At 39.8% G+C, this 20168-nt stretch overlaps 1 non-coding gene across 1 annotated transcript; it reads left to right on the top strand.

Annotated features, from left to right (window-relative positions):
* The first annotated feature begins 14886 nt into the window (after positions 1–14886).
* On the top strand, positions 14887–14958 carry TRNAC-ACA. The gene has a single exon. It is a non-coding gene; the product is annotated as a tRNA-Cys (tRNA).
* The last annotated feature ends 5210 nt before the right edge of the window (positions 14959–20168 follow it).

Below are 20168 nucleotides of genomic sequence, written 5' to 3'. Positions count from 1 at the left end.
TGCCATCAGGGTTGGGTTCTGATAAGTAACCTCATCTGGTTTGGAGACTGCCAACTTCTTGATGGAGAGCAGAAAAGAAGCAAGGTCTCTTATGACTCTTACAAGGGCACTGATCCCATTCATGAGGGCTGCATGCTCATGACCTTATCTAATCTGAATTATCTCCCAAATACCCCACCTCCTAATACCATCACGTTGGGGTGGGTTGGGGGAGAGTTTCAACATAAGAATTGGGGAGGGGGCTATGTGATCAATTTATTGGGCTTCCCTGGTGGCTCAGATGGCAGATAATCTGCCTGTGATGCAGGAGACCCAGGTTTGATCTTTGGGTTGGGAAGATCCCTTGGAGAAGGGAATGGCAACCCACTCCAATACTTTTGCCTGGAGAATTCCATAAACTGAGGAGCCTGGCAGGTTATAGTCTATGGGGTCACAAAGAGTCAGACACAACTGAGCAACTAACGCACCACACAAATTTAATTCCTAAGATGGAGACAGAGGTTTTCCGGGCAAATAAGGTGAGGGAAGAGTGTATATGTGGTGATGGGGGGACTGGGATCTTCCTGGTGGAGGAAAATTTTATGCACAAAACTTCAAATCTTTGAAACAGAAGCTCAAAGGTCCTTATTAGGAAGGGGGTCAATAATACAAACTTCCATAATGATTGAGCAAAGGGGTGAATGTAGGTTTCATGCTATAGGACAGAGGGGAAAGATAAAATTCTTAGATAAGAAAAGAGAAATGTACACTTTATCCTTTTGAGGAGACTACTGAGAAATTTTAAAATAGTGTGAAATTAATCATGTTTTGCTGGGAATCTCAAAAGTTGGCTCAAGAAGAGAAGTGAAAAGACCATTTTAGAGGTTTTGCTCGTATTTGGGTCAGGAGACAGGAGAGAGGTGGGTATTAAAAAATCCACTCATCCTTTGACAAATGCCTTTGAGTATTTACAATGTACCAGGCATGAGGGCTGCAGAAGTGAATATGAATTATCTCTTTACTCACATTGCTTATGAGCCAGTGGGAAGTTAGATAAGCAAACAGACTCTTATCATATTGTATTTCAGATTTTTTCTTCTTTAGGGGTGCAAAAGTGAAAGTCACTCAGTAATGTCTGACTCTTTGTGGCCCCATGGACTATATAGTCCATGTGATTCTCCAGGCCAGAATACTGGAATGGGCAGCCTTTCACTTCTCCAAGGGATCTTCCCAACCCAGGGATTGAACCCAGGTCTCCTGCATTGCAGGTGGATTCTTTACCAGCTGAGCCACCAGGGAAGCCCAAGAATACTGGAGTGGGTAGCCTATCCCTTCTCCAGCAGATCTTTCAAACCCAGGAATTGAACCAGGGTCTCCTGCACTGCAGGCAGATTCTTTACCACCTGAGCTATGAGGGAAGCCCCAGTGTGTTGTATATGAAAGAATCTTTAGATCAGACCATCCAGTATTCAAATTCTGCCTCTGTAGCTTTCTACTTAAGAAAACTTGGACAAGTTACTTGTCCTTATCAGTAATGTGGCTGGAATTTGTGAAGATGAGAAGAGAAAAATAAACAAAGAACTAAGAACATTGTTCGTACATCTCTCAGCTCCCAGTTTAAGGAAGAAAGAGAAGACCGAGCAGGAGCTTGACAGGTGATGGAATATAAAGGTTACAATGTAGTATATCTAGGACTTACAACTTGCTAGAAAGGCCAGTGCAAAAACAGTTTCCTTAAGAAAGAATCTGTCATTTCCTTCTTATTGCTTTATAGTTCCTGAAATAGTAGCAGTCTGGTAGGAAGAGGGAGGTTAATCCCACATAGAAATGGCTGTAATTTGTCTGCCATGTCATGGATTGTCCCTTCTTGATTTCTCCACTCCCAAAGTTGGTGACCTTGCACTTCAGCTGTTCTCCCTGATGCATACAGACCTGCTTGACACAGGAGCCAGTGGACCGTTTTTCAGTTCAGGTCAGAGGGTGAACTCTGGTCAGAGGTCTCTGTGAACTCACAGAGACAGGAGTCTAGTATTAAGAATATATAAATTAGAAAAAAGGAAGCAGAAAAGACCAATGGTCAGAGAAAAGGAAATGAAAAGAGAATAGTATCCAATTGAGAGAGGGTTTTGGGCTAGCCACTGTTTATTAGCATTTTACATAATAAAGGCTCAGGAACTGATAATGGTCAGAATTCATGATTCTGAGATAGTAGAATGGTCCCAGCATTAGCAAAAGGAGATGCAGCTGAGCATAAAATGGTCTGCTGGTGAACAGTGCCCATGTGACAAGCATCTTTGGGCTGGGGACAATTCGAAATTGTCTTCCATATAGGGTTTTCACATTAAAGAAAGAAATTCTATATGAAACAATATCAGTTCTCCCATAAGAGGATAGAAAAGATCTGAAAGATGGTGTTTTTTGGAGATTGCAGTCCAGGAAGTCAAGAATGTTTCTTCCAGAGTTGCCACGGCAACATCTCCCTCTTATGACATGAGGGAAGACAGAGGTCATGCTGGTGGGTGTTTAAATGTTGCTCTGATAATGTCTTTTATTTCCACAGGGAAGAAGAGAAAAAGGCAATAGGCAGGAAAGAATTAGAATGGAAAACAAAATAAAAGAGATAAAAGGATTCCTGTGAGTGATTTTCCAAATAGATTTTGTTATTGAAGGATTTGTATTAATTCAGTTGGATTTAAAGTCTAATTTGAGAATTCAGAATGAAATCTATGACACTTCAAGGTGTAAATGAGTGTTCAAGTATAAGATGATGTAATGGCCACTTTTGTGTTGTAGAGAGGTACTTGATTTCTGGGAAGAGAAGAGGCTACAAAAGCCATCAGTTAAGGTGTAGACCAAGTGGAAACACAGGTTTTCTTTAAATTAATACAGCTTCTTTTGGTGGTTTCTACTTTACTCAGTATTTAAACCCATACTTTAGAATTATACAAAACCTCTGTCAAATTTGTGAATGGGGTGATATCCAACCAGGGAAATAGTAACACAGTACTTTAACAGAATTCAGTATAGAAAACTGGTTTTTGGATATGAAGGTATTAGAAAATCTAAAGACTAAGGCAGATATTATGCTATCTATATTTTACCCTTGTGCTCCCCATATAGAGTGGAGGGGACAGAAGGCCAAGCCAGAGATTAGTATCCTGGTTACCACACTTCTGGAGGGACAAAGGGAAAAGGTAGTGGGTACAGGATTCCAGGGTCAAAGATCCCGGTGGGAGCAGTAACCATGGTAAGGCAGACTGGCAGGAGCTAGGGCCCCTGAAGAGACAAACCACAGTTGGGAATAGCATCCAAATCAGAGAGAGGGAGAAGGAAGGAGAGGAGGCTGGGACAGAGAGAGAGAGAGAGAGAGAGAGAGTGGTTCTGTTCTCTCCCCTCTTTACCCCTTCAAGTTTTTGTTTTTCAATTCCTCATCAGTGCCTCCCATTGGCCAGACCTAACACAAAGTTGAAAAGAGAGCCTGGAAAGTACCATTGCATGGATCAGCGTCCAGTGATGCAGAGCAGAGGAAGGGCACTGACTGGATCTTAGAGACAGGCAAATACATCAGAAAAGGGAACTTGGAAACATGAGAGAAGGCTAATATTATGTACTAGTGAAAAGTGTGAATTATAAAGTACTTGAAAATAAATGCTATTTTATTTTTTAATTTATTTTTAAAACTTTTTATTTTGAATTGGGGTATAGCTGATTAACAATGTTGTGATAGTTTCAAGTGAACAGTGAAGGGACTCAGCCATGCATATACATGTATCCTTTCTCCTCCAAACTCCCCTCCCATCCAGGCTGCCATGTAACATTGAACAGAGTCCCATGTGCCATACAGTAGGTCCTTGTTGGTTATCCATTTTAAACATAGCAGTGTGTACATGTCCATCCTAAACTCCCTAAATATCCTTCCCCCAATCCCTCTCCCCAGCAGCTATAAGTTTGTTCTCTGAGTCTGAGTCTCTTTCTGTTTCATAAGTTCATTTGCATCATTTCTTTTTAGATTCCACATATAAGGGATGTCATACAATATTTCTCCTCTGACTTACTTCACTCAGTACAACAATATCTAGGTCCATCCCTGTTGCTGCAAATGACATTATTCCATTCTTTTTAGTAGCTAATATTCCATTGTATATATGTATCACATCTTCTTTATCCATTCTGTCTATGACCGTTTAGGTTGCTTCCATGTCTTGGCTATTGTGAACAGTGCTGCAATGAACATTGGGGTAGATGTATCCTTTTGGGCCATGTTTTTCTCCAGATATACGCCCAGGAATAGGATTACAGGGTCATATGGTAGCTCTTAGGCTTCCCAGGTGGCACCAGTGGTAAAGAACCTGCCTGCCAATGCAGGAGATGAAAAGACTCCGGCTTGATCCCTGGGTTGGGAAGATCCCCTAGAGGAGGGAATGGCAGCCCACTCCAGTATTCTTGCCTGGAGAATCCAGAGGACAGAGGAGTCTGGCGGGCCCCAGTCCATAGGGCTACAAAGAGTTGGACAGCACTGAAGTGACTTAGCATGCACACACTCATAGTAGCTCTATTTTTAGTTTTTGTTTTAAGGAACCTCCATTCTGTTCTCCATAGTAGCTGTTCCAATTTACATTCCCACCAAGAGTGTAGGAGGACTCCCTTTTATCTATACCCTCTCCATATAGAAATGTTAATTTATTATTTCAGAATGCATATTACATTAGACATTTTGTTTAGAGGTCTGAGATTGTACTAAAAAGGCCAAAACTTTGGATTTGAAGTCCAAAGATCCTGGCTGCTGCTTTCTGAAGTACAGAATCTGTAGTATCAAAGACAGCATCGGTTAAGTTAGAGCACCTCTTCTTTAATATCAGAATGAGATTCACCAGGACAATAACTGTGGAGAGTAGAATGAATTTCTTTCCTGAATAACTTCTAAATTATTGCAAGTAAATACACACAATCTCAAATTCAAAGAACTGATCAGAAAATTGACTGCAGTTGAGCTGCAACAAAAAACTGGTAGAATGTTGAGCTACTCTGTGCTAGAATCCTAGAGTATCATGGCAGGGTCAGGAGATCATCTCTGAATCTAGAGCCATGTCTCTGGAAAACCTCTATGATTATTATCTTTTCATAGCCTCTTCTTGAACTATTCTAGAGGAAGATATCTTCTTGAGGCAACTCATGATATTTTCAGACTCTTCAGTGTCAAAGAAAAATCTTTCTGTACAGAAATCAAACTGGTAAAGGCAAATTTTATTCAGGAACTGTTGTGATAGGGGAAGACAGACCTCAGTATAGATTTGTGCTCCATTCCAAATATAAGAAGGACAAGTGGGTGTTATACACCAAGGAGCAGAGTGCGGGTCAATGGGTAGAAGGTTACCAACAGGAAACATCAAGGATAAGGGGAATTCTGGCTAAATTTATTTGATAGGAGTCTTGCTGAAGGCAGGGCAGGGTGATAAGATATTAGATGCTGAGGGCAAAGAGGAACAGAATATGCCACTCCAAAATATGCCATTTTTGGTGTATTGATCATTTTGAATTAAAGTTACTTGAGAAACAGTGGTGCAGAAAATACATGTTGACCATCCTTTGTCCTCCTGAAAGCAGGAAATAAATATCCCATGTGGAAAGTGCGTTTCCTGTACCAGGAGGGGAAAAGCATCCCTGTCACTAGAGATTAAAGAACCTGCCTGCAATGCAGGAGACCTGGGTTTGATCCCTGAGTCAGGGAGATTCCCTGGAGGAGGAAATGACAACCCACTCCAGTATTCTTGTTTGGAGAATCTCATGGACAGAGGAGCCTGGTGGGCTACAGTCCATAGGGTCACAAAAGAGTTGCAAAAAAAAAAAAAAACCCAATGGCTTAGCGACTAAAACAACAGCAAATCACCAGAGATGGGGAGTTAAGGGCTGAGAAGACTATAAAAGCAAATCTTGTTACTTCTTCACTGATTTACTACCCTAGCCCATACTTCTTTGCTTTTCAGTTCTTTAGAGATTTATTGTTTCTTTGTCGAAAAGGTATAAAAAGCTGTCTGTTTTGATCCTGTCTTTGAGTCTCAATTTTTTATGGGGCTCTTTTATGTACAAAATTAAATTTGTTTTTCTTCTGCTAATCTGTTTTATGTCAATTTTATTATTAAACCAGCCAACACACTTAGAAGGGATGAAGGGAAAAGTTTTCCATCCCTATGGGGGTGTTGGGTCAGGAATTTCATCAGCTATCAAGGGTGGGAAAATTTCCCTAAACAGATCCAGCAGTATTTTTGCTAAAACTGGACTAAATGGGCCAAGGACAGAGCCCCCAACTTTGGATCTAGACAAAAAGAAAACTCAGAGCAGCCCAACCAAAGTTTGGTTATTTGTCATCCTGTCATCAGCTAGCAAAATTTTCATTTTGCTCCATGATGTTCCTTCATATGTTGAAAGATGGAAGCTGTGTGCTTCTCGCCTTGGCTCTTCTTAGGCTAAAAATCTCCTGATTCCTCACAAATTCCTTCTATTAGCATTTCATTGATCCCACCAGTTGTTTTTTTCCTGCCATCCTTATTCGTGTCTTTTGTTGTTGTTGTATTGGTATTGTACATTTTATTCTAAAATATATTATTTAAGCAGTCTTCTTTTCAAATTTGAAATGCATTCTTTATTGAAGCATAGGTGATTTACAATATTACTGATTCATAAGTTACAGGGGTACAATATAGTGAGTCACAATTTTTAAAGTTTGTACTACATCCCCTGGGAGCTCAGCCATAAAGAATCTGCCTGCAGTGCAGGAGATGTGGATTCAATCCCTGGTCTGGAAGTTTCCCTGGAGAAGGAAATGGCAACCTATTCCAGTATCCTTGCCTCAGAAATCCCATGGACAGAGAAGCCTGGTGGGGTAGAGTCCATGGGGTCTCAAAAGAGTTGGACACAACTTAGCAACCAAACAACCGAACAACTCCATTTATAGTCATTATAATATACATTCCCCATGGTGTACATTATTAGTATCTTATCTTGATACAAACCTTAGGCTCACTTATTCTGAGACTCATCACATTTCAATAATTTAGAGGCTCAATTTCCTATCTCTCAGGATAATTCGTAACTCTGTTACTTCAACCAACTTGGTGGTAGATTTGCTAATCTCCTCTATTGCATTTGGAAAAGGAAATAGCAATCCACTCCAGTATTCTTGCCTGGAGAATCCCATGGACAGAGGAACCTTGCAGGCTACAGTCTGTGGGGTTGCAAGAGTCGGACATACTGAGTGACTTTCACTGCTTCACTTCTATTGGATTACATGTTTGTGAAAAGCAGGGATCGTGTCTTGATCATTTGTTTTATCTTACCTTCCACAATGCTTAGTTTAATTTGTGGATATCACACAGCAGTATGTAGATATAGAAGGAACGCAAAAAGTAACCTACTGAAAATCATGATCTTATGCTCTGTGCACAACTCTTGGGCCCTTCAACAGCTCTGTGTTTTTTCCCCTTGCAGTGCCCCTTTGCCTTGAATGGTATTTTCCTTTTATCTTTATGGGGAACTCCTCCAAGATTCAGCTTAAATATCACTTAGCCTTTCTAGTTATCTTTGTCTCTCCCTCTCCCAGAAGTCTGACCCTCTGAAAGCAGAATTCATTTCTCCCTCATTTGTGTTCCTATGATGTATAATTAATTCTCTGTCATATAGAAAGAGCCTTTGATGTGGGAATTAGGGATATTTATGTTTGAAGCTCAATTATCAACGTGGTCTTACATACTTCATCTTTTATAGGACTCTGTTTTGCTTAAAATATGAAATTTAGGATGGTAATTTATTTCACTGAGTTCTTGAAGGGTTAAAAAGATAGTAAATGTTGAGAAAATTGCCTAAATCTTGGCACATACTGAGTACTCAATTTTTATCTATGATTATGGCATTTATATCCTTGTACATTACTTTGCCAACAAAGGTCCATCCAGTCAAGGCTATGGTTTTTCCAGCGGTCGTGTATGGATGTGAGAGTTGGACTGTGAAGAAAGCTGAGTGCTGAAGAATTGATGCTTTTGAACTGTGGTGTTGGAGAAGACTCTTGAGAGTCCCTTGGACTGCAAGGAGATCCAACCAGTCCATTCTAAGGGAGATCAGCCCTGGGCGTTCTTTGGAAGGAATGATGTTAAAGCTGAAACTCCAGTACTTTGGCCACCTCATGCAAAGAGTTGACTCATTGGAAAAGACTGTGATGCTGGGAGGGATTGGGGGCAGGAGGAGAAGGGGACGCCAGAGGATGAGATGGCTGGATGGCATCACCGACTCAATGGATGTAAGTTTGAATGAACTCCGGGAGTTGGTGATGGACAGGGAGGCCTGGCATGCTTCGATTCATGAGGTCGCAAAGAGTCGGACATGACTGAGCGACTGAATTGAACTGAACTGATTTTAGTTTTGTGGGCATCTATATATCTGCTATATTTTAATTGAATCTTGCTTTTATGTCTGCAGAACAAAGGACTAATAGGTTCTATTGAATTAAACTGTTTTCTTTTTATTACACAAGTACATCTATGATGCCAAATGCTTCATATCTGCACTGTGCAATATGATAGCCACTACCCACATGTGGCTAGATTTAAATTAGTTATTTAAAATTAAATACAATTAAAATTCAGTTCCTTATTCAAACAATATCCACAGGTGGTTATTGTATTGGCCAGATGTATCTGCATTTTCATCATTGCAGAAATTTCTTTTGGACCATGCTGTTCTAGAATGCTTCCAGCTCAACATAATACTTCTAGCTTGGTCAGCTATTTCCTCCATCATTCTGGATCCTATATTTGTAGCAATCGAACTATAGTTTAATGCCACTGTTGAGCAGCCAAATCATACAACTAATTTATATAGAATTTGCAATAAATTAAAATACCAAATGTCTTAATTTTTTTTTCTTTATGTGCTTTCATAATACTTTGAAAGTATTGATTATATCAAGGGTTGGCAACTTTTTCTGTAATAGGCCAGATACTAATTGTTTTAGGCTTTGGGGGCTGTATAGACTCTGTTGCAGCTACTCAGTCCTGCTGTTGTAGAATGAAAGCAGCCATAGACACTATGTATGGGTGCGGCTGTTTTGTTTACAAGCTATGTTGTAGGCTGTAGGTAGTTTCCAAAGCCTGGTCTATTTTCACAGACCTCACTGCTTCCTGTAGTGATATGGCTAGTCCTCTCTACCCCTACGCTTTTTTCCTTTTAGATCAAAATAGTTCTACCTCTAAATACTTTCCCCCCCGCCAAGATTGGAGTGAATCCAATCTCAGTTGGTGCTAGTGGCTCATCTTCTCAAAGAGTTCATCAGAATTCTTTAAGGTTTACACACACCCCAGAAAATGAAACAGTGAGGAACTAACACAGTATGCTGATTGTATACCAAACATTGTTGAAACCTATCACAACAATTAGCTCTTTTAAACCTCACAACAGCCTGCTTTACTGAGAGGCAAAGAAGGTAAAGAGAAGTTAAATAACTTGTCCAAGGTCACCCCATTTTTAAGTGGCAGCCCTGTGAACCCAGCGTTGACAACCTCATGTTATTAGTCTCTACACAAGTTTGCTTCCAGACAGCACCTGTGTCCTTGTTCCCACCCTTTGACCTCCATACTTTTAAAAATGTGAATATTCTTCTCTCCTCTTGTTGCTCCCAGAGGCCCTCACTCATACATGCTGCCCAAACTCAGGGGATTAGCACAAATTCTTCAAAGCTCTGTGCTGCTGCTGCTGCTAAGCCACTTCAGTCATGTCCGACTCTGTGCGACCCCATAGTTGGCAGCCCACCAGGCTCCTCTGTCCCTGGATTTCTCCAGGCAAGAATACTGGAATGGGTTGCCATTTCCATCGCCAATGCATGCATGCATGCTAAGTCGCTTCAGTCGTGTCCGACTCTGTGCGACCCCATGGACAGCAGCCCACCAGGCTCCCCTGTCCATGGGATTCTCCAGGCAAGAATACTGGAGTGGGTTGCCATTTCCCTCTCCTCAAAGCTCTATACAAATACACAAATTAAGCTAACAGTCCTGTCCAACTCTTTGTGACCCTTTGGATTGCAGCTTGCCAGGCTTCTCTGTCCATAATATTCTCCAGGTAAAAATATCAGAGTGGGTGGCCATTTCTTCCTCCAAGGGGTCTTCTTGACCCTGGGATCGAACCCATGTCTCCTGTGTCTCCTGCATCACAGGCAGATTCCTTACCTACTGATCCATCTGGAAAGCCTCTTCAACGCTCTATAAAAGACAGGAATGCAATTGTCTTATAGCAGATTCTTCTAAGGTACAAAAATCTATTCTGTTAGTGAACCCACTGGATGTAATTTCAGTCTTCTTGTTTCAGCAGCATTTGGTATGGTGATCACTCCTTCCTTCTTGAAATCTTTTCTCCTGACTCCCATGATGCCCACACCTGGCTTTCCTCACATCTCAAGGCTAGTCATTCTTTTTTTATTTTATTTTATTTCTAAACTTTACAATATTGTATTGGTTCTGCCATATATTGAAATGAATCCGCCACAGGCATACATGTGTTCCCCATCCTGAACCCTCCTCCCTCTTCCCTCCCCATACCATCCCTCTGGGTCATCCCAGTGCACCAGCCCCAAGCTTCCAGTATTGTGCATCGAATCTGGAGGGCTAGTCATTCTTTGAAACCTTTTTTAACCTTTAAAGACTGGTTTCCCATTCTTACTTTCTTCCCTACTCTGCATGCTTTCTCTGTGTGATGTCACAACTCTTATTTGTGTGAGGATGGTTCCCACATCTTTATCTTCAGAATTTCCTGAGCCCCAATCTTACCGACCAGATAAACAACTTGTTCATCTAGATGTCCCCTGAGCACCATAGCTCAGCATTTCTCAGACAGAAATAATTATTTTCCCTCTTAAAGCTGCTGTTTCTCTTATACTGCCTTCCTTTTTGAATAGATTTCTTAGCTAGAAACTGCTTGTCATCTGATTCCTCCTCTGACAGCTCTACCAATTACCAAGTCGTGGAAATTTCACACTACTTTGGAAATCACTTTCAAATCCACCTACATCTTGCTCTTGTAACTGCCACTTGCCTGTGTTCCTGACCATCTCATAATTGGCCTTCCATCAGTCTAGCTCCTCTTCCAGACACTTGTTCTCATGATGCAGTCTGAGAGGTCATCCCAGTATGCAAATTGAACTTGTTATTTTCCTTGTTGAAATTTTCATTGGTTTCCTGCTGCTTTTAGAATTAAGCGTGAATGGCCAACAAGACCCTTCATGCTCCCATCTCCTGTCATCTCCCCAGCACATCACAGTGTGTTCTTTCACACCCTGTGCTCTTTTCACACTGACCTCAGAGTCCTTACCCAGGCCCTTTCCTCAGCTTGGAACACATGTCCTTTAATTTGGCCACCTGGCTAACCCCTGCCCCTTCCGTGTTTCACAGCAATACAGACTTGTGCTTAGAAGTTACTTGCTGTCCACACCTTCTGTGACTTCTGGGATGCCTTCTTTAGTCTCTCAAACCAGTGTTAGGGACCTCCTGTTTACTCCCACTGCACTGTAACTAATCCTGTTCAGTATCTATTCTTCTAGGTTGCAATTGTCACAGGTTGCTTGTCTTTCTCATAGACTAAGCTCTGTGAAGGCAGGAAGGTCGGTCTCTCCTGCTTATAGCCCTAGTACCTTGCATGTTGCCTAGTAGAAGCTTTATACATATTTAAAAACTGAAAAAAAAATGATCAGAGAGAGGAAGTTAGGAATATGGGTTCTGGAATAAGAAAACCTTGCGTTTAAATCCTACCTTTGCTACTCCTAGTCATGTGACTGTTGCTACTTACTAGCTATATGACCTGTGTTGATCTCCTGAAGCCTCAGTTTGGTCATATGTAATATGAGAATAATAATGAAGCCAAATTCACAGAGTTGTTTTCAGGCTTCTGTGAGCTAAAGCATGCAAAGCAATTAGTCCCGTTACTGGAACGTGGTTAGCGCTCAATAAATGCCACTATTAGTAGTAATGTCCTTGCAAGGCGCACAGACTCTAGAACTAGACTGCCTGGGTTCAAATATTCCTTTTAAAAGCAGAAATGTTAATAGATACAGAGAAAAAACTAGTGGTTGCCAGAGGGGAGAGGGATAGATGAGGTGGGTGAAATAGGTAAAAGGGATTAAGAGGTCAAATGACTAGTTATAGAATAAATGAGTTACAGGGATGTAATATACAGCACAGGAAGTATAGAGTATTGTAATAACTCTGTATGGTGCATGCCTTTGTGTTCAGTTGCTTCAGTCCTGTCCAACTTTTTGTGACCCCATGGATGGTAGCCTGCCAGGCTCCTCTGTCCATGTGATTATCCAGGCAAGAATACTGGGTTGCCATCCCCTCCTCCAGGAGATCTTCCCGACCCAGGGATCGAATCCACACCTCTTAGGTCTCATGCATTGCAGGTGGGTTCTTTATCTCTAGTGCCACTTAGCAATCTCTAATTTTATATGGTACATAATCCATAAAATAACTTTGTAATATTATACTATTATAATATCCACATAATCTATAAAAAATATTGAATCAATATGTTGTACACCTTATAATATTGTGGTTTGATTATATTTCAATTAAAAAAAATCCTGGCTTTACCTCCTACTAGCCATAGGAATGGAGAAGGCAATGGCACCCCACTCCAGTACTCTTGCCTGGAGAATCCCATGAATGGAGCAGCCTGGTGGGCTGCAGTCCATGGGGTCGCGAAGAGTCAGACATGACTGAGTGACTTCACTTTCACTTTTCACTTTCATGCATTGGAGAAGGAAATGGCAACCCACTCCAGTGTTCTTGTCTGGAGAATCCCAGGGACAGGGGAACCTGGTTGGCTGCCATCTCTGGGGTCGCACAGAGTTGGACATGACTGAAAGTGACTTAGCAGCAGCAGCAGCAGCCATAGGAAATTGGACAAGTTGCTAATCTCTCTGTGCCTCAGTGTCCACATCTTTAAAATGGGAAAATAACAGAATATGTCTTAAGGTATTATTGTGTGGCTTATATGAATGCCTGTGACAGATTCTTTCCTTGACCAAATGCTATAGTCAGGCTCTTCTGAATCCTCTGCTTGACTAAACTGGACCGTTGGGCTTCTGTCTCCATTCTTGTAGAGTCTATTTCTAGTAAGAATCCTGTCTAGTCAGTATAGCCAGGAACTCCACTGGCTAAACACAGGCATACTCTTGACATGTGACCAAATTCCTCATCACCCACCATCTCCCTGGTGATATCTGATCACCCTTACCTGCCTTCAGCAAGAACCCTGTTAGGTTGGTGTAGCAAGAGTTATGCTACCCTCCAAGTTAATTTTCCATCCACTGACCCTTCTACTTTTCTCCTTGGCTATAAATCCCCCCCCTTTTTTTTTTCACTTGTATTCAGAATTAAGCCCAGTTCTATACTGCGATATTTTTTTCCTATTGAAATAGTCCTGAATAAAAATCTGTTTTTACTGCTTTGACTACTGTCAGGGTCTGGTTTTTCTGACACCTGGCATACTATGTCGGGCTATGGGACAGTGACCATTATTATTGCCTGTATAAAAAGGAAACTGTCCTTGCCTAAAGGAAATAATAAAGTTTAATTTTTACTCTTAGCCTCTTTCTGGAAGGGTAAGAAAGATAACAGGAGCTTACAGTTTATTCCAAATGAAAAGTAAAACACTGTCAGTCTTTCAGACTTTGAGCCCAGTCAGTGCTTAGCATCAAATGATCTTGAAAACCCAGATGGTTTTCACAAAGTAGATTAGATATGAATTTGGGACCAAACCTTCTCTTTCTCAGGGATTTTTCTCATATTATGCAGTGAAAAATTGTTGTGTTTTACAGAGCTTGTGGTATCACATGGGTAAGATTATTTATGAGTATGTTCGGTTGCTGTGGAATTATTTTAAATGTTTTATGTGATCAAAGAAGATGCTGGTGGGTTGCTTTAATATGTGATTTTTCTAATTTATAGTAACGCTTTCTTTTTCTAAATTTCCACTATCCCTAGTCTCTAACTTTATGAAGAAACATATATGACTCAGTCCTAGTCTTTTATATTAACTCTCAGAAAAACAGAACTTCCATGTCAGTTTTGTAAATTGTGGAAGTATGTGAGCTAAGAGCTGGGAGTAATTTGTGCACAAATGAACAGATAGTAGACAGGAATGATATAATAATTCCAAAATTCTGTAAGTAGCAAATACCTTTCCTTCAGTTAGAAGCAACATGCTTTATGATGATCGTTACTGAATAAACCAACAGGGAGTCTGAGAAACACTGAGTCTCACAGGTGAGTATGAGTATGGGGCCTAGGAGGGGGAAGTCTCTAAGAAGCTGGGTAAGCCCCAAGCTCTAACATACTAGCTTAAAGAAAAAAAAAAATCCCTAGGAGAAGGAATTGTCATGAAATGAGGCTAAAGTTATGTAAGTATGGTGACATACTTTTATCTCCTTGCATTGATTTTTTTAGTTTTCTTGCCTGGTAATACTTCCTTTCTATCTTTTCCCAATGAAGATACTTGTTAAGAGACAATTCTCCATGGGTCTCTTGCATTTCTGCATATCTTGTGAATACAGGCACTGGCTGCCTTTGTTCTAGACGATCTTTTCAAGGCTATTTGTATAGCAAACTGCCTTGGAAGATACTGTCTGCCTTCAGAGCAAAGGGCAGGCATGTTTAGCACCCGTTATAAAAGAATCAGGTTCCCAAAGCTCAGGTTTCCTCCTCTTCTGTGTTTCCAAACTGCTGAGGGTGCAGGTGTTACCCTTTTCATATTCTCATGAAGGAATTGCATGTCCTGAAATGACATGAGAAAATGACAATACTCTGGGTACTACTATTGCTACAAAACTATCCATATATCTTTAGATATCTGTATCTATGTACATCTAGGACCTCCCTTGTGGCTCAGATGGTAAAGCGTCTGCCTACAATGCAGGAGACCCGGGTTCGATCCCTGGGTTGGGAAGATCCTCTGGAGAAGGAAATGGTAATCCACTCCAGTACTCTTGCCTGGAAAATTCCATGGATGGAGGAGCGTGGTAGGCTACAGTCCATGGGGTCGTAAAGAGTAGGACACGACTGAGCAACTTCACTTGAACTTGGATAGATATAAAGGAATATTGTTTCCTCTGCCAGCATCAATGAAAGCTGTGTGTAGCGAGCTAAATTGCTACCTGCAGGTAGGGTTAAATCTCAGAATGCTTTAATTCTTGACAATTCTTTTCTCATGTTCTATTTCCAGAGAGACAGTTTATATATTCCTTGCTCTCCATTAATAATTTATTGTTTTGAGATTCCTTTACAGCATTTTTTCTCTTATTCCTTGTGTCAGTCACCTGTAAACAACATATAGACATTCTCCTACTATTCTTATTGATTTACTACATCACCCATCTCTGTCATTCTCATTACCTGGCCTGAAGCATCTTAATGGGAATATCTTTATACTCCCTTTCCAGATTATCAGATACCTCAGTTCCAATGGCCTCCATTTAAAAAAAAAATTACTTAATTACCTAGTTTGAACTTACATTTCATCAGTCAAAACTGCTTTGCCTACAAGGTCGCAAATTTTGAAATTTCTTTTTCTAACCATCATGTCATCTTTTTCCTCTTCTAGTTCATCATTCATCATTAACTAGCTCATCTTCTTGTAGTCCTTTGATGTACTTCTCTCAATTCTCCCTGTGCTTAATTTTGATTATAATATTGAGTACTAAATACTGTGTCATGTAAACACTCATTTCTCATAACAAATGATGAAGGTAGGCACTATTATAATCTTGATTCCTCTGACTAAAAATTTGAGGCTTAGATATGAAGTAAAATTCTCAACACTACAGAGATAGTAGGTTACAGAACCAGGACTTGATTTAAGGACTGATAAACTTCCCATCCATACCAAATTCCTGGCTTTCCCACCTCTTTTGTAGTGATGAACTTTTAAAGACTTCCAGACTACTCTTTAGAATATTAGACTATTGCATATTGCCAAATAAAGTTAAGAATCTGGATCAGTGTACCTGTAACATTCATACTATCTTCAGATTCATTCTACCACTTGGCAACTTTTTGATCACACATTATTGTTAACTTTCTTTCATATTTCTCACAGGGATCATTTTAAATCTATCAATTCCTTAAGCTCCAATTCTGTACTAGCCACTCCTTTTTGAAGCCATCAATAGAAGCTCTCAGTTCATTCCACTGAGGTTCATTCTTTTTCTCTTTTTTACTTCTTTCTCTCAGGTTGCAAAATATTCCAAGCTTAGAGCTTTCATCTATAATATGACACCCATCTCTTCATTAATTGCACCCTCTTAATTCTTCAAACATAAATTTTCCTTAATACCACATTGAAAGAATTACTCTTACTCCTATAACTGCCAAGGCCTCATTTACATTTTAATTTCTTGTATTTGAGTTTCTTTTCTTTCACTCACTGAAATGCTGGTCTCAGAAATGCTAGTCTCAAATATTCTAGTCCCAAATATGCTTTAGTCTTAATATTCTATAAACACTCAATTTAACCTCCTTCTCTTAGTTATCATTTTTGCTATTTCTTTATAATTTTTGATATTTTAATCATTGTTTCCAAGTAAAAGCAAGTGGCCAGAAGTTCAAGTAAGGTCTCTGAATTTGAAACTGGCTTTGAACTTACACTCTTCAACTAAACTAACTATGAAATCTTAAATTTTAACCTCTCTGAGCCTCAGTTTCCACATCTCCAAATGAGAACTTTTATATATATTTTCAGCTTTCTTAGATAAAGTTTTTACTATAAAGTTCTTTGCATGTTTCTGATAAATAAAGAATCTTCAGTGTTTGGACAGATATTTTCTTCTTTCCTTGGTCTTGTCTTTTTCTCACTCTAAGCCTATATTGTCAAACTTAATCTTTAGACCACTTATTTTATCTTCTTATAGTTGTGTCTTTGTCCAACTGTATCCTCTCCTGCATCTTCTATATAATTCTTATGCCAGTGATATCACGATCTATGTCTCTAGTGCCAAATATTTTAAATCAAGGATTTTAAAATTACATAATACTTGAGCACATGACTATTATAAAATTCAAACAACATAAATACATAAAGAGTAAAACATGAAATTTCCTCTTCTCATCAACATCTAGTTTTACAAGATCTGTTATTTCTCTTGGGTTTAGGGAGTGGAGCATGTGTTATAATACAGATTTTTCTGTGGGTTTGTATCCAGTTAATAAGGAACAACATTTAAGATTTGATTTTTTAAAATAGCATGATACTAAATTCTTAACCCGTGTTTCCATTTTTTTTGCTATAAACTTTCACCTGTGTATCCAAGTGGACAATTGAAGTGCAAGCTGTATAGACTACACTCATGTCCTTTCCCAAGTGGCATCTATTCTTGACATCTTTGTCTGCCTGTGCTCTTAGTCACTTTGCCCTCTCCCTCATCACATTAAATTATTTGCCAAGTTTTATAAATTTCAACTTTACAGTGTCTCTTTTGTCCTTTCTTTTAAGTTTTCTGTGACTTTTTGGATCACGCTGATTGTGTGATTTAGACTGCTGATTTATATAAGAATTGCTTATTATTTTTCAGTTCAGTTATTTTTGGGAAAGATTTTTCTTTCTTCCTGCACCAGTGCCAAGTTTTAGACTCTTGTTTGTTCTTCCATTCTGTATTTCCTACATCATACTTCAATGCTTTATCATACTCTCTGCTTTTGCTACAGCAATAGAAGCTCCTCAAGAATAGAGGCCACATTTTCACTTTCAATTTCTTAATAGATTCTCCATCTTGATAATTTGCATTCTGTTTTCAATGCTAAACACAATGGCACGTTTTACCATTGATTTTTGAACTTGATTTGATGAACTGTGGGAGTTTTCCCACCACCAGTGTCTTCCTGCCTTAATCTATTTTGCACACTGTGGGAGAAAATATTCATAAAACCCAGCTCCAACCCTGTCACTCTTTTGCTGATCCTGTTTGTTGGCTCCCCACTGACTATTGCATATGTATATAGTTCTTCTCTTGGTGTCAGTGCCTTTCATGATATGACTCCAAAATATCCTTCTGGTTTATCTACTCCCAGTTGTCATTCCCCAGGCTCTAGACAAACTAGATTACTCATATTCCTCACAGTCCTTGCTATTCTAGTTTCTGTAGTTTTTATTTTCTAGCTTTGCTGTCTTCCTAAGACTCTATCTACCTTTAGGAGCCCTACTTCCATCTCCATTTATTGATATTCTATCCATCTTAAAGCTTCATTTCAGATGAGACCACTCATAATCTTGCTGGAATTAATCATATTTTATCTTTCCCCCCCTGTCTTTTTGGGGCTTTTCTGAAATAGCTGACTGAACTTTACACTCCTTATTAGTAGCAGCTCTGGTTTGTTCATCTGTGTACCTCTTTCAGTATCTTGCACAGTGTGTGGATATTTGGAAAATTAAGTGTTAGGAGTTGCTGATGGAGGCAAACAAATAATTTTGGGGGAGTGTAAGCTCCTGGAGGGATAATATGGAATGATAGCAATTAATTAATGAGTTTTTAATTTATCCAATGCATATTTATTGGATAGCTACTATGTATTGGGCACTGTGCTAGGCACCTAAATGTGATGAAATGTGATGGAAAATGGGCACCATTATGTCTGTCCTCAAAGAGTTTAAAATGAAGAAGAGAAAACAATTATAATAAATAATTAAAGTGATAAAGGAAGTATAAGGTACAGTGGGGAAACAGCTGAGGAGTCTGACCTGTTTGCTGAGGATGGGGGAAGTGACAATCTCAAGGAAGCGTGAAGTCGCTCAGTCGTGTCCGACTCTTTGCGGCCCCACGGACTGTAGCCTACCAGGCTCCTCTGTCCATGGGATTTTCCAGGCAATAGTACTGGAGTGGATTGCCATTTCCTTCTCCAAGGGATCTTCCCAACCCAGGGATCGAACCCGCGTCTCCCGCATTGTAGACAGACGCTTTACCATCTGAGCCACCAGGGAAGTCCAAAATGAAGACGAGAAAACAATTATAATAAATAATTAAAGTGATAAAGGAAATATAAGGCACAGTGGGGAAACAGCTGAGGAGTCTGACCTGTCTGCTGAGGACGGGGAAAGTGACAATCTCAAGGGAGTGTAGGATCTAGCCAGGAGACAAAGGGGTAGTGCAGCAGATTGTTTCATACAGAGAAACTAGTCTGATGGTCTTACGGTTAGAATGCACAGGGTACATGAAACTGTTAGGTACAGCTGGTGGATACTGTAAGCAGAGTGGTAAGAGACATATTGAAGAGGCCCAATCACAGAAAGGTTTTGTAAACTATGGTAAGTAATTTGAATTTTTCCATTAAGGACAAAAAAAAAATTAGAAGATTTTAAAATGAGGAATAATTTGATTAGATTTATGTTTTGACAGTTACCTTTTGGTGTGGAAATAGAGGAAGAATAAATTTAAGGAGATATATTAAAAGTCTGCTTTAGGAATCCAAGCAAGGTAGAAAAAGAGAGAGAGTGAGAATATGAATGAATTTGACAATGTCTTATTTCAGGGATGTAGGTGTGTGGATTTGAAAAATGTTTAAGAGACTGTACAGCATAATAGCCTGGAGAATCCCCATGGACATAGGAGCCTGGTGGGCCACAGTCCAAGGGTTACAAAGAGTGAGACATGATTAAAGCGACTTAGCACACACGCACAATATAATAGAGGGGCTTCCCAGGTGGTGCTAGTGGTAAAGAGACACCTGCCAATGCAGGAGACACAGGAGACTTAAGAAACATGGGTTTTGGTCCCTGAGTAGGGAAGATTCCCTGGAGGAGGGCATTGCAACCCACTCCAGTATTCTTGCCTGGAGAATCTCATGGACAGAGGAGCCTGGTGGACTATAGTCCATAGGGTAACAAGGAATCAGACATGACCGAAGCAACTTTGCATGCATGCATGGCTTTTGAATTTTGGCTTCATATTTTTTAGCTGAATAACTTGGCAAATTAGCTACATCTCTAAGTTTAAGTTCCTTCCTCTCTAAAAATGGGAATAATAAAGAATTCAACTATGTAATGCATGTAAAATCTTCTTGTGCAGCACTTGGCACATAGTAATCACTCAGTAAAATATTACTTGTTAATTTTAGAATTAACACAGTTTGAGTAACTGGAAAGGGTGAAGGAGTAGAGGCAGTGAGATC

This window comes from Bubalus bubalis, chromosome 2 (assembly GCF_019923935.1).
Source record: "Bubalus bubalis isolate 160015118507 breed Murrah chromosome 2, NDDB_SH_1, whole genome shotgun sequence".
Taxonomy (NCBI): domain Eukaryota; kingdom Metazoa; phylum Chordata; class Mammalia; order Artiodactyla; family Bovidae; genus Bubalus; species Bubalus bubalis.
This window is presented reverse-complemented; position numbering and strand designations above follow the sequence as displayed.